General features: G+C 35.0%; 1 protein-coding gene and 1 long non-coding RNA gene across 2 annotated transcripts in view; one reads left to right on the top strand and one right to left on the bottom strand.

The window, feature by feature from the left end:
- The window catches only part of KCNH5 (potassium voltage-gated channel subfamily H member 5), a 273366-nt gene that overhangs the window by 85154 nt on the left and 173231 nt on the right, over positions 1–14981 (bottom strand). The gene's annotated exons all lie outside the window — the stretch shown is intronic.
- LOC112657271 (uncharacterized) lies at positions 4675–11641 on the top strand. The gene is made up of 3 exons (XR_003134938.3): positions 4675–6684; positions 8685–8706; positions 9116–11641. It is a non-coding gene; the product is annotated as an uncharacterized LOC112657271 (long non-coding RNA).

Genomic DNA, 14981 nt, shown 5'->3' on the forward strand with positions numbered 1-14981 from the left:
TTAATTTGCATGTTAAATCCATTTTCTTCTGTACTATAGCTTTTTGTAGGAGTGTGCTTTCATGTTGAAAGTTTTATTTTCTGATTTCTTTTCCAGTATCTTTATATACTAAATCTATATATGAACTCTCCTTTTTCCACTTTTTATCATTATTTATGTTTTTTAACCAGCAAAAGTAAATAGTCCTCGGTGTGTAAGGGAAGGAGGAGGTGAGAAATGCAAGAGTGCAGGGGGGAAATCTTCTGTATATTACCAGATTGCTTAGTTCAAAGGCACCCTTCTCTGTTTCAGCAGTTAAGTGCAATTTCTTCATAAACAATACAATTTGGATCTGATCCTCTTCTCTTCAGACACTTCCTTTCAGCTTGTCACCACAAAGCTTCCAAGAAAAACATCAGTCTTCCAAGGTTTTCCTTTTCCCCAGAAGTATGGCCTTCCCCAAACTATTTATTCTTCTCCTAAGCACACCCCAACCTGCTCAATTCCACAAAAGCATGTACTCTGGTCCACTAAGTCTCAGCCCTGTCCTCAGTATTTTACATTCTGGATGGGATTGTTCTTTCTGACACAGAATGCCAGTCACTGTTTTCCACCTCCATCATGACTAAGACCACAATCCTCTTCATCTGTTCTGTATTTTTTCCTCCTGACTCCCAGCTCTCTCGTGCATCCCAGAGTCTACTCTTTTGGTTTGGACATGTAAAAAATGTTCAGTTCAGTATTAATATTTACGCTATTCCCTGTCTCTTATATGAGCATTAGCTATACTCTAAGGGTGACTTTTATTTGTTCTCTTTGTTAGTCTAAAGATTTGGGAAAAAGATTTGTGAGCAAAGTTTGGCTGCCACGATTATATTATGGGAATCTAGAGGTCAGATTATGTTTTTCAGTTGTATTTCCTCTTCTGAGAAGTGTCTGTTTTATCTGTTTTCTATCTTTCTACTGGGTTATCTATCTTTTCTTATTAATTCATAGGAACTCTTTATATATTCTGGAGGCTAATCCTTTACTGATTAATTATATTTCAGTATTTTCTCCCAATTTGTAGATTATTTTTTCACTTTTCTTGTGGTATAATTTGATGAACAAAGTGTTAATTTTACTAAAATTAAATTTATTAATATGTCTTTGTTAGTCAAATTGTGTCATGTTTAAGAAATTAAAAATATATTTAATCAAAGATTTTCTACATATTATTTTCCTTATTGTGGTAGGACATTTAACATGAGATGTACCATTTTAACAAATGTCTAAGTGTGCAATAGAGTATTATTAACCACAGGCACAGTATTCCAAGTATGTAGAGATCTCTAGAACTTAGTCATCTTGCATACCTGAAACTTTATACACGTGGAAAGCAACTCACCATTGCCCCTTCTCCCAGTCTCTGGCAGCCACCATTCTATTCTCTGTTTCTAAGAATTTAACTATTTAGATACCTAATGTAAACGGAATATGCAGTATTTGTCCTTCTGTGAGCTTATTTCACGTAGCATAATGTCCTCCTGTTTCATAGATATTGTTACAAATGGCAGGATTCCCTCCTTTTAAGGCTAAATATTATTCCTTTGTATGTGTATACTGTTTTCCTTATCCATTTATCCACCAATAGATTTAAATTTTTTGTACATGTTGGCTGTTGTGAATAATGTTGTAGTGAACATCAGAGGGCAAATATCTCATTGAGATCCTGATTTCAATTATTTTGGATAAATACCTAGAAGTAGGATTGCTGGATCATATGGTAGTTCTATTTTTTTTAAGATTTTATGTATTTATTAGAGAGAGAATGAGAGAGAGCAAATGAGTGGGGACAGGCACAGAGGGAAAAGGGGAAGCAAACTCCCCACTGAGCGGGAGCCTGACATGGGGCTCCATCCCAGGACCCTGGGATTATGACGCGTAACTGAATGAGCCACCCAGGCACCGCTGTAGTTTTATTTTTAATTTTTGAAAAACTTGCATACTATTCTCCACAGCAGCTACACCATTTTACATTCCCACAGCTAGTGTACAAGAGTTCCAATTTCCCCACATCCTTGCCAACAGGTATCTCTCTCTTTCTAACTGTAACAGCCATTCTAATAGACACCAGGTGACACCTCAATGTGATTTTCATTTTCATTTCCCTGATTAGGGATGTTGAGCATCTTTTCAGATATCTGCTGGTCATTTGTAGGTCTTCTATGAAGAATGTTTAATTCAAGTCCTTGGTCCATTTTTTAATTGAGTTATTTTTTTACTATTGAATTATATGAGTTCCTTATATATTTTAGATATTAACTCATCATCAAATGTCGTGCTAACAAATATTTCTCCCATTCATAAGCTGCCTTTTTACTTTTTTAATGTTTTCCTTTGTTATGCAGACACTTTTTAGTTTGATGTAGTTCCACTTGTCTTTTACCAATTTTATTGCCTGTTTTTGGTGTTATTCAAAAAATCATTGCCAAGACCAATGTCAAGAAGCTTCCCCTGTGTTTCTTTCTAGGAGTACTATAGTTTCAGGCCTTAATTTCAAATCTTTAGTTTTGAGTTGATTTTTGTATATGGTGTAAGATAATGATCTAATTTCATCCTTTGAGTGTAAATATTCAGTTTTCCTAACACAATTTGTTGATGACACTATCCTTTCCCCATTTTATGTTCTTTGGTATTCTTGTCAAAAATTAATTGTTCTGGGCTCTATATGGTCTATATGTCTTTACGTCAGTACCATCTTGTTTTAATTACTGTAGATTTGCAAATACTTTGTAATCAGGAAGTGTGATACTTCCAGGTGTGTTCTTTCTGAAGATTGTTTTGACTATTTAGTGCCCATTGTAGTTCCATATGAATTTTAGAATTTTTTTCTACTTCTGTGAAAAAAATGACAGGTTTTAATATTTAAATCTTTGAAGACCAGAATTGATTGCTGTGGGGTGGAAAAATTAAATTTAAAATTTTTCCCATATGGTTAACCATTAATCCCAATGATATAATTATTGAATGGTCTGACCTTTCCCACAGATCTACATTCCCCTGTCTCTGACACATCTAAAATCTTTCCATATGTTTGGGTAATTTTTAGGCTCATTATCTTATGCCATTACCATATGTCAATTTGACTGTCCCTATGCCAAAATCACACTGTCTTAATTATTACACATTACTCCTCCTCACTCCAATGTTGCATCTGTCTCCACTACTCTAGTAAATCTGTTTTTATCAAGTCCACCAATAAGCTCCATGTTGCAAAATATAAATGGAATTTTTCACATTTTATTTTATGTGCCTTTTAGAAGACTTCAAAACAGTTGTTCATTTTCTCTCTTGGCTTACATAAAATCAAGTATCTCCACTTTTCATCTGATATCACCAGCTACTGCTCAGTGTTCTTTCTAGTCCTTTCTCATCTGCCTGACATCTACCTGTAGGAGCTTCTCAAAGCTTGATCTTATACTCTTTTCTCTTTCTTAGCCATAATGTCATTTTGAATGATCATAGCTAGGTGTTGATAATCTTTTATATACTAATGCTTTCCAAATTGATATGCCCTTATGACCCCAGAATTATATCTATTGATAAAATAAAGATTTATTGAGCCCTCACCATGTACCAATTACTATCTAGATGCTAATTACTTAGCAGTGGGGGGGGGGGGGGAAGAGGCAAATTGCCTTCCTGCATGAAATATTTATTCTAATAATTCTAAGAATTATTCTTATTCTTTAACAAAGAAGTGAACTATTTATATAATACCTCAGGTTATGAGAAGTTCTGTGAAGAAAGCTAAATCAGGGAAGGTACCTAAGAATTTTAGGGGTGGAGATGCTGCAGTTTTGAATAGGATAGAAATCTGGTGCAATCTGACTAAATATCCAATAATCTTAAGCAGAGGTCATCAAACTATAACCTGAAGGCCAAATCTGACCCAAAAAACTGTATTTGTACAGCCACCAAGCTAAGAATGGCTTTTACATTTTTAAATGGTTGGGGGAAAAAAATCAAAAGAAAAATGTACTTCATTACACTTGAAATTATATGAAATGCAAAGTAATGTGTCCACAAACAAAGTTTTACTGGGACACAGAAATATTCACTTATTTACTTCTTATTGTCTATCACTCTTTTCACACCACAACAGCAAAGTTACGTAGTTGAGACAAAGACCATATGGCCCACAAAGTCTAAATGATGTACTATCTGGTTCTTTATACAAAAAGTTTGTAGATACCTGATATTGACTAATATGCTTTATTGCTTGCAAACAAAAAGTCTCACATGCAAAGTTCTTTTTGGATTCAATGCTGGAAGAAAATATTTAACTCCTTAGACAAATGTGTTTGCTTCCTTTATTAGACAAAAACATTGTTCTTTTAATTCAGCTGCCAGGAAAACCAAAAGCTCAATATGATCAACTTCAGTAACAATGACACTCCAGGTGGCCAGACACTTCTATGGTGTTTAACCGTTTATCTACATGTGTATGTGTTTATGTTGGGTGATGCACTGTCTTATTTTATACTGATTTTAATTTAGGAAAAGCCTATAATTTTGTGTGAAAGTCAATACAAATATGAACAAACATAAGGATAAATTGCATTTGGGATAGCTATTTTAAGAGGTTATCCATAATATCATAATGACTAAACTGTCTTTCTCTGTTATATTTGGGATTATAGAAAAAAAAGAAAACGTGTCTAAATTCATGAGGCAGTATAGTGTTACTTTGTGACAAAAATAGTGTCTTAATAACTTATGTAATAGGTAATATTTTTATATAAATATTAAGGAAAATGCTAACATTTAAAAGGCTTTTCACAAGGTCCTTAAATAACTGCAGGAAAGTACAAGTCTCAGTCAACTGGAAAGTTTACTTCTGTGAACCAAGGCACATTTTGCCACTAACATTCTTATGTGCCATTGCCAATAGAGACAATAGAGGTATACTAAGATTACGTGATAATCTCATGTCACATTTTTTATTACTTAGAAAGTAAAGGTCATAACATCAATATTTGGGTTTTTCTCTCAACGCTTTTTGAATCTCCTTTAAACTATTTTAAAAATGAAGTATGAAGAAAGAAAATTAGACTGTTGGGGATTTTTGTTTGTTTTACTTTCAAATCTTTTGTATTATTTTTGAAACTTTAACAGTAACCCTCAAAAAGCTAAATAAATGAAATTCTCTGTGAGCATATAGAAAGATTTCAGTTGAAGAACTTTCTTAAAACCAATTAAAGATAAATTTAGTATCAGGAATATTAGCTCTAGTATTCACCAAATTTAGATTATAGAACCAGATGTTTTTGTTGTATATCTGTCTTACATAAGCAGTAAGTTTGATGCCCTTCTGAAATTTGCATTAAAATATTAACGTTTTTAAAAGATTTATTTATTTATTTATTTATTTGAGAGAGAGAGAGAGTCTGGAGGGAAGGACAGAGTATCCCAAGCAGACTCCTTACTGAGCTTGGAGTCCAATTTGGGGCTCAATCTCAGAACCCTGAGATCATGAGCTGAAATCAACAGTCAGATGCCTAACCAACTGAACCACCTAGGCACTCCTAAAGTATTAAGTTCTTAAGAAAATTTAGGTTCTTCAAGGGAATTTAAGAAAATAAAATCTGTATATATTTTTGAAATGCTGCATACTAAATGCTTGTATAAATGAAAGCAGCTTTTCTCAACCCCAACACCAGTAAGAGTATAAGAACATTGGGGGGATCCCTGGGTGGCTCAGTGGTTTAGCGCCTGCCTTTGGCCCAGGGCACGATCCTGCAGTCCCAGGATTGAGTCCCATGTCGGGCTCCCGGCATGGAGCCTGTTTCTCTCTCCTCCTGTGTCTCTGCCTCTCTCTCTATGTCTATCATAAATAAATAAATCTTTAAAAAAAAAGAGTATAAGAACATTTATTTCAGTATTGGGAAACCCTAATATTAATCTAATATTCATACCAAGTTAGGTAGCATAAGCTCATTAAAATTCCAAGTTTCATTGTTCCTGATTGTAATTACACCAATTCAGTTTAGTAAAATTACATACCTCTTACTGATTAATAAAAACAGAAGCAAGAATTGTCATAATCATGTTATTATCTGGCTATCATTATTGCAAAGTAACAATCAAAGATCACGTAATTGCAATATGCTTATAAAAACTCAGATACTTCAATGCATCACAGTGTACAGCATGTTTAGGAATAGTGCACTTAAAAAAAAGGAATAATGCATTTACTTCACCATTCCCAATGCAGGTGAGAACCATCCTTCTCTATGTTAAGGAAAAAAACCAAAGTTACAAATACATACAATATGTTTTTTACCTTGAACACTAACGCTTCGTTAAAATCTTTATTAGGGAACTGGAAAATATTAATGTTCTTCTCTGTCTCCCCCACTAAACTGTAAGTTTCATAAGTCATGAATCCTCCCTATCTTTCTCAGAGCTTCATCTCCAGAGTGTGGCATAGCACGTGGAACACAATAGGTGAGTGGTGTGGGGCAAAGCACATTGACTTTGGAGTCAAAACCCTGGGAATCAGAATCAGACATTTTCTCTGCATTACATGGACTAAATATGTATTCCATTACCTCTGATTCTTGGTTTGCATTCTTCCAGGTATTCCAGGCCCGGAGGCCAAGTACCTCTTGGTGTAACCATAAAACAGTATCAGTAGGTCAAAGAAAGCAGAGTAAGAATGTAAGTTCACTGTGACAGGACTGTCTCATTCACTATTGCACTGCTAGAACAATGTCTTTAATCTAGAGGCTTAATCAAAATTTATTTTTCAAGATTGGAAAAGGAAACAGGGGCACCTGGGCCATGATCTCAAGATCATAAGACTGAGATACAGGTGAGGCTCCATGCTCAACAGGGAATCTGCTTAAGATTCTGTCTCCCTCTGCGCCCCCCCACCACCCCACTCACTTGCTCACTCTCAAATAAACAAATAAATCTTGTACAAAAAAAAGAGAGAGATTGGGACAGGAAATAGATCTTTAAAGCAAACATCAACTTATACATCAATATCTATCTAAATACTTATGAACTCTTGATGAAACTTCTTGTCAGGCTTCAGCTATCAGCATAGACAATTCTACCTTCTTTTAGAAAAAATTTTCCATTTTTCCCCTAACCATACACAATTTTACAAAGTTAATAAGCCATTGTTAAATCAAAGTCTTTTTAACAGAAAATTAAAATGATAATAAAGTGTTAACATTAGCAATAAAGAGGATCTGGGGTTTGGTTTCTGTTTGTTTTCTTACCATATGGAAGGACGGTTCTCAACTGTGTTGAGAATGTTAAATAAAGGAATTGCTTCTAATCATATTGTGCTCTGTGATTTATTGAACTATATGAATCATTAAACATATGTAAAATTATGTGACCATTGATTTTACTGCTTTACAATACACTCTGAAGCCAAGTACTACCTGACAGATTAAATAGGGAAAGTCTCTTTGGAGGTACTAGCATTTTAAATAGTGCCCTAGACAAGAGGAATCTTAAGTGAAACCTCTAGGTGTGACTTGATGGCTGGGTTTGGTTATTTCTCTGCTAATGGTGACTGGTTTCTCCTAAGAAGGCTACTTCCCATTGATTTCTCATTCACTGTCCCAAGATAAAGTTTGATACAGGGTTAATAATATTATACTATTTAAATTAGACTGCCTTATGTTTTCTTCCTGGGTGCTAACAGGAAACTACTAATATTTCACACAAAACTTCCCAGATATATGTTTAAATTTTAATCTGAAAAATCAAAATATCATGAAAGAATAGATATCCTGAATCTGAGTGAGTTAAAGTAATTGATCATCTAAATGGAATGTGACAACTAGACTGGGAGACTAGCTGACTAGAACTCAAGTCTCCTTATTATTGGCCTAGCATTTTGTCCATCGTACCCCACCTATACCACCCTCTAGTTTGTACCCAAACTGTGGAATCCATTCATCTTCACGTTGGCTTCCAGGAGTGGAACCTTCAACTCTGCACTAGAGGAATTATCTATAACTCCTCTAGTGCAGAGTTGAAGGCTCTATAATTGCTTCTCCTCAGCCTCCTGAAGGCTCTATAATTGCTTCTCCTCAGCCTACTATATATCTCATCCTGACTGACCTGTACAAGTTTTCAGATAGTCTCTGCTATTTGGTTTAACTCTGAAATTATAACAATGCAATTCCAATCAATGCTAATGGGATTCATTTTGGAAATACAGGAAAATGAGGAGTTGGAAGAGTAGAGAAACTTTATTTGGAACGACAAGATGGTTATAAAATATTCTAACATTTTTCATCCTTGGCAGAAGTGATAACAGAATGAATAAAGCTATTCTCAGGTCATGAATGTATTATTCTTTGACACTTGCCCACAAAGGCAGTAGATCCAGTTCTAAACAGATATATGTTGGTTGGTTTAATCAGGATTAGGGTACTAATGAGGTCAGTACATCCCATATCAATTTATGTGTTGTCATTGGCTTTATTTATTTTTTTTGTCATTGGCTTTAGAGTGAGATTTTTACCAATGTGAATGATCAGTTGAAATTATCAGCTGAAATTATTCTACGGCAAATGGAATGTGCAGGCCATGTACAGTTAATTAATGTTGTTTAATTAATAATTTATTAGTACTTAATGGACTAATGGATCTTTGCTTTTTCTCCTTTCTATTCTTTTCCATCTTCAAACCAGTAACTTTATGATGAGCACACAGGTAATTTGTGTTTTATTATAAGATATGTGAAGAGTTTCAGTTTCTAACAAGCTTTCATGTCCAAATTCTATTGCTTTCTCTATTGCCTTCTTTGACCCACACCCTTCCAACCTAAATTAGATTCACCCCCCCCTTTTAAAAATCTTGCGTAGCTCCCCATGTTGTATTTTAAGAATCATTATGATTTGGAATCATATGTTGTCTCTGTTAGTGTTTAAGTCTTTCCTCCCCCTTGAGATGCTGAACACCATAAGAGCATGGATTGTGTCTATCTTTATTTTCCACTCCATAGCAATTGCACAATATCCTACAAAACCATATTTCTGTTTGAGGTGGAGGTAAATTTTAAAGGATAGGCTTTTTCTCCATTTATAAATTCTACCATGATATAGATCCTTTTTTTTTATAGGTCCTTTTTTAATGGCTATCTTCTGTATCTCAAAGATACCCCAGGAGAAATGAGGGAAGTGAATACTTTCTCACCAAAATTCCACAAATAAAGAAATCAGAAAAAACGCTAATGTGACAAAAGAAGAGAATGCCTGAAGGTCTAGTCTCAAGACAGGTCAAGACTCATAAAAACAAAGCCTGAGAGAAAGCCACCAGATTGCATAGCCATGTGTTCCTCTCCTTGACTCCAGGACCATGCCCAGGAGGAGGGCATGAAGCAGCATTTCAGGCAATTGGCAGTGAACAACTAGCGGAATCTCTTTCTTACATAACAGTTTTTCTTTTTCTTTTAATGTATTTATTTTCTCCTCCCTCTTGCTGCCTTCTGCTGTGCCAGACAAAGATGCCTATGGTTATTTGGCACGACTAGTAAAGGAGCTAAAAGTGGCTTTTCGGTACTTCATAGACTATAAATGAATCCCAAATTAAAAAAACAATCAGCATGAGTCAAGATACAGGCATCTTTCAGGCATTATCATAAGAACCAGAAGAGAGATGGGAAAGTGGCTAAGGAATAGAAAGCCACAGAGCTCTGGAAGAAAAATCAAATGTAACAAGTACAGTCAAATACAACAGAAATCACAGGAATGGCAACATCTTTTTTTTAAGTTCAGTTTATAAAATCCAACCATCTGCATAATTCTACCTTTGTCTAGTAAACTGCAAATGTTGTAGGAAACACTATGATCTCATTCAAAAATAGGTTTTTCAATAGACATTTCTGCAGATTTACTCTAGTGAGAGTTTAAAAACAAATCAATCGAGGCAGCTCAGAACAAAATAACAGGTTGGATCCACACACCTACTCATATTAACACTGTCTGCAGCATGTGGAATCATTCATGATTTAATTTTCCCCCTAAGTCTAAAATATATTTGTATTTAGTGTGTATGTATATAGAAATATTTTATTCATCCAAATTATTCTACAATTGAGGTTCTATTTTCATCTATATTTGAAGATGACAGTATGCACCAAATACTAAAATTAAAGATCAAGATTAGAAATGGTGCCAGGTATGACCAAGTTCTCATAATTTATAACTGGTAAAGGAAGAAATAAATTATAACCGCCATAGACTAAATTATTTGTTAGCACTTATTATTGTTCTCTTATGAAGATACTACAAGAGTATTTTTCATCTTCTGGACAAGTAAGTAAGATGGGTGTTTATATCTCCAATAGAAGTGAACACAGAAGAATGAAATGAAACCCAATCTTCCTGGTCTGTACAAAGCCATGTTACTGAGCAAGTCATCCATTGCCCTAAATAAACAAGTCCATCTTCTCTTTCCTAGACTATAGATATCAAATGATTTCTTAGTCCCTTCCTCAGAGACTAGTGGCAGATTGGTAAGAAAATGAAATACAAGCTGGCCCATCCTACTGCACTCAAGTAGTTTCAACATGGCATATAAAAAGATGCTTGGGTGGCCTAGTGAGTTAAGCGTCTGACTCTTGATTTTTGCTCAGGTCATGATCTCAGAGTTGTGAGATCGAGTTCTGTGTCCGGTTCTGCACTGGGCATGGAGCCTGCTTAAGATTTTCTACCCTCTTTTCTCTATCCCTTCTCCCTCTCTAAGAAAAAAGAAAAGAAAAGAAAATGAAAAGAATACACTTAATATTCCTGGAGAGAAGTTTGGGTCCCTCAGGGTTTATTTCAGCCATACTATGTCTCCCTATCTTACTAGAGCAAAATAATATGGCCTACTCTCTGGCCACAGAAAGTTTACTAATAATTATATCAGCTAACAGTAATATAAATCTTGCATGGAGCACTCCTAACCATGCCAAAAGCCATGACAAACTATATATACACTTGAATGTTCTGAAAAACTATCAGAGAAAATTCTCCTTTACTTGTCATGTTTCTCTCAAACCCTTGAATATTATTTTAATTTCCAACACATGGAAAGAAGTTTCAGATAAAATCTACATTTTCAGAGAAAGCCTGTAGGTCAGTTAGAACAGAGAGATGTCCATAATGACTCTGAATGCTTCACACTATTTCAGTGGGTAACAAATAAGCCACACATGTGGCCATGACAATTGTTAAGTTCCCTTACCACATTTCTAGACAGGTAGAAAGTTCAGAGTTCTCAGGAATTTGGGGCATGATGCCTCTACAAACAGGCTGAGGAGTAGTCCCTTACAAGGACAGGCTAAGCAGTCTCTTTTGCTCAACAAACAGGTTACTTAACAACCACAGAAAATATATGTCATTTGTCTCTGGGCATGGTCTAGCTTAGCCCCATCAGGTATTCTGTGACTCTAAGAATTTTTTAAAAAATTAGTCTCATTTGTAAAACTACAATACATAGATGTACTAATAAAAAAATTGTTGGGGGGGGGGGCACCCAGGTGGCTCAGTGGTTGAGCATATGCCTTTGGCTCAGGTGATGATCCCGGGGTCCTGGGATCAAGACCCGCATCAGGCTCCCTGCAGATAACCTGCTTTGCCTTCTGCCTGTGTCTCTGCCTCTCTTTGTGTGTCTCTAATGAATAAAAAAAAAATTTTTTTAATAAAAATAAAAATTGTTGTGAAAATAATTACTGACTTACTGTAGAATCTTATTCTATAACTTTTATATAGGATATCTTGAATATATGTGTCTGAATTTGAAATAAGATATGATACATAATGGTACTTCATTCAGAGACAATCATCATGTAATATATTTAATATTACTAAATTAGTGGCAGTATGTGCAAGTTGATTTTGTACTACATTCTGCCTGTATCCTTCACTAGCAAGGAGTTACTTTTCTCATGAAGCAGCTAGATCACTGAAGCCTAAAGTACTTTAAGTCACCTGTCATACCTCTCCCCAAGTCTTCAATTAGCCAAGCTAAATATTCATATTTCCTTTCATTATCCACCATATAACAAGATTCCCAGAACTTCACGCCATCATGGTTATTTTCCAGTAAGTGTGCTGTCATTTGATAGTATTTCTTTAAAAATATCCAGCTAGTTATATAACGCAATATTTTACGTATGATCTGATTAACATAGACTGGAACGATTATTACTTCTCTGCATCCAAAGACAAGAGTGCTACTAGTCCATATTAAGACCAATTCCACTCTGGGAAACGAGAGGGGTGGTGAAAGGGGAGGAGGGCGGGGGGTGGGGGTGACTGGGTGGCAGGCACTGAGGTGGGCACTTGACGGGATGAGCACTGGGTGTTATTCTGTATGTTGACAAATTGAACACCAATAAAAAATAAATTTATTATTTAAAAAATAAAAAAATAAAAAATAAAACAAAAATATTTTAAAAAGACTAATTCCATTTCATTTTACAATGTTCATATGTATGTATATACGTGATCTATTTAACACAGCACACTTCATTTGTCTGTACAGTTTTCCCGGGAAGGCTGTTACCTTCACTCTTGGGTTCAGTTGTACATTGCCATAGGAACCTCTTGAAATATTTAAATAATGAACAAAGAAAATGATGCCAGGTATGAAGATGTCATACCCGTTTGTCACATTTAGGAATACAATGAAAAATATTTAGATATGCTTTTCTAAATTTTAAAAAAATAGATAAAAGTAAATTGACTAAAAGGAAGTTGCTTTAACTTGTAGGAAAAAAAATAAGTTGCCAACCATATTTAGAAGAAGTAGAGTACTTCTTTGATAGATACGGTTAAAAAATAATCTAAGATTTTAAAATATTCAAATCTCAATTTGTTTAAATTCTAAAGGCGTATTTCTGCCTGAATGTTTTGCATAATTCTGCCAGAACTTTTCATATAATGACATCTTCTTACTGATACTTTATGCTTATTACAAAACACATGAAACAAGAAATGAAGACCAAAGAGCTTTTTTCTACTGATCTTTTTCAAATTACATGTTAGGAAAAAAATGACAGTGAAAAATACAAAATGATAAGGTTTTAAGCTTCATCATCCTTTCTATTTTTTCCCCATAATCTCCTTTTTCCTTTTTAAATCCTCACTCATTCCACCCATTTCTCAGTCTTTTAAGTGCACAGAATGTTATGAGTAGCAAAGCCCAGAGGATGGATTTTGGTTATTAAATTTGAAAAGAATCTAAAGCAACTATAGCAATTAGTAGTCAATAAAATACTTTCAACTAAATAAAATTAATCTCAGCACTATTCCACATAGAATATCTTGCCTAAGAAAACCTTTCCTGATAGAAATGCTACGATCTTCGTCAGTCCTGACTTAAATGCCACAATTTGTATTAGAGAAAGCATTATTCACATAAGGCAAGGTAAGACTGAGTTAAATCACAGTGATTAATTTGCTTATGAGATAAAGCTGAATTCAAAAAAAAATCTATAAAACTAAACATGTGGAAATGATAGAAGGAAATGTCTGTAATTGGGGCGAAGTTTCTTCTCTAATTAGCTGCAATGCATCATTAAATTCTATTGTATTAGCAACTGAAAAAAATCTCACTGCTTTGGAACTAACAAGAGAAGAGAAGCATTAGAACAAAGACATTTAACTTCATACATTTCAATCTTTTTCAGAATATATTCATCATTAAATCTGATAACAATCAACATTAATAAAATATCTGAAAGAGATTATCAACAAAATGGATATAAACATATAGTAAGATAAAGTATTCAGCTTACTGAGGAACAGGAAGGCAAATAGAGGTCTCCGACATCAAATACGGGATAACTGTTAAAATTCAGATGCTGTTTACTAAAGCTACATCCTCAAGTACACTCATATTGCTAAGATTGTGAATTATAGAATGTATTTGATTACTATCATCAATCTTTCATTTCCTTTTTTCCACCTTTGTATTTTAACAAGCTCAGTCAATTGTATTATTATCCAAAAAGCTTGCAGTACAGATGAAAATGTGATAGATGATAGATAGATGATAGATAGATGAAAAATAGAAAGCTTTATTATGAAAGCCATATAAGCTCAAAGGCTGCTGTGCTGAGAATATACTATAAAGGGACAGAGCAGTTATTTGGTTCTACCCAGGTAGAACATAATGGTGACTTGGACTAGGAAATGGCGATGGAGTGGTGAAAACTGGAGGTGGAGCCAGCAGGATTTGGTGGTTTTAATGTGAAGAGGTTTGTCTAAGCACCTGCGGGGTAGAGTTTCCATTAACTGCATTAGGGAAGAATGTCCATGGAGCAGGTTTATGGGAGATCATGAAGAGTTCAGTTCTGGACAGCTTCACTGGATGTGAGGAGGCAGCTGGATTGGGGAGTCTGTAGTTCAAGACCAGGTCTAAGATGAATGTGTATATCTGGGCAGTGTTAGCATACATTTTTAAAGTCATAAAATTGTATGATATCACTGAAGGAGAGAATATGGACAGAGAAGCAAAGAGGTAGAAGGACTGGGCTCTAGAATAGAACCAGGGATCCCTGGGTGGAGCAGCAGTTTAGCACCTGCCTTTGGCCCAGGGCGTGATCCTGGAGTCCTGGGATTGAGTCCCACATCAGGCTCCCTGCATGGAGCCTGCTTCTCCCTCTGCCTGTGTCTCTGCCTCTTTCTCTGTGTGTCTCATGAATAAATAAATTTTTAAAAATCTTTAAAAATTTTTTAACTTAATAAAATTCCAGTTAGTTAATATACAGTGTTATATTAGTTTCAGGTGTACAATATAGTGATTTAACACTTCCATACAGTACCCAGTGCTCATCACTAATGCATTCCTTAATCTCCATTACCTATTTCCCCCAACCCTCACCCTCTCCCCTCTGGTTGCCATCAATTTGTTCTCTATAGTTCAGAGTCCATTTCTTTAAGAATGCATTTTTAAATTCAGCCTCTTGACTACACAATTCATGAGAATCTCCCATA

Source organism: Canis lupus, chromosome 8 (genome assembly GCF_003254725.2).
Source record: "Canis lupus dingo isolate Sandy chromosome 8, ASM325472v2, whole genome shotgun sequence".
NCBI lineage: Eukaryota > Metazoa > Chordata > Mammalia > Carnivora > Canidae > Canis > Canis lupus.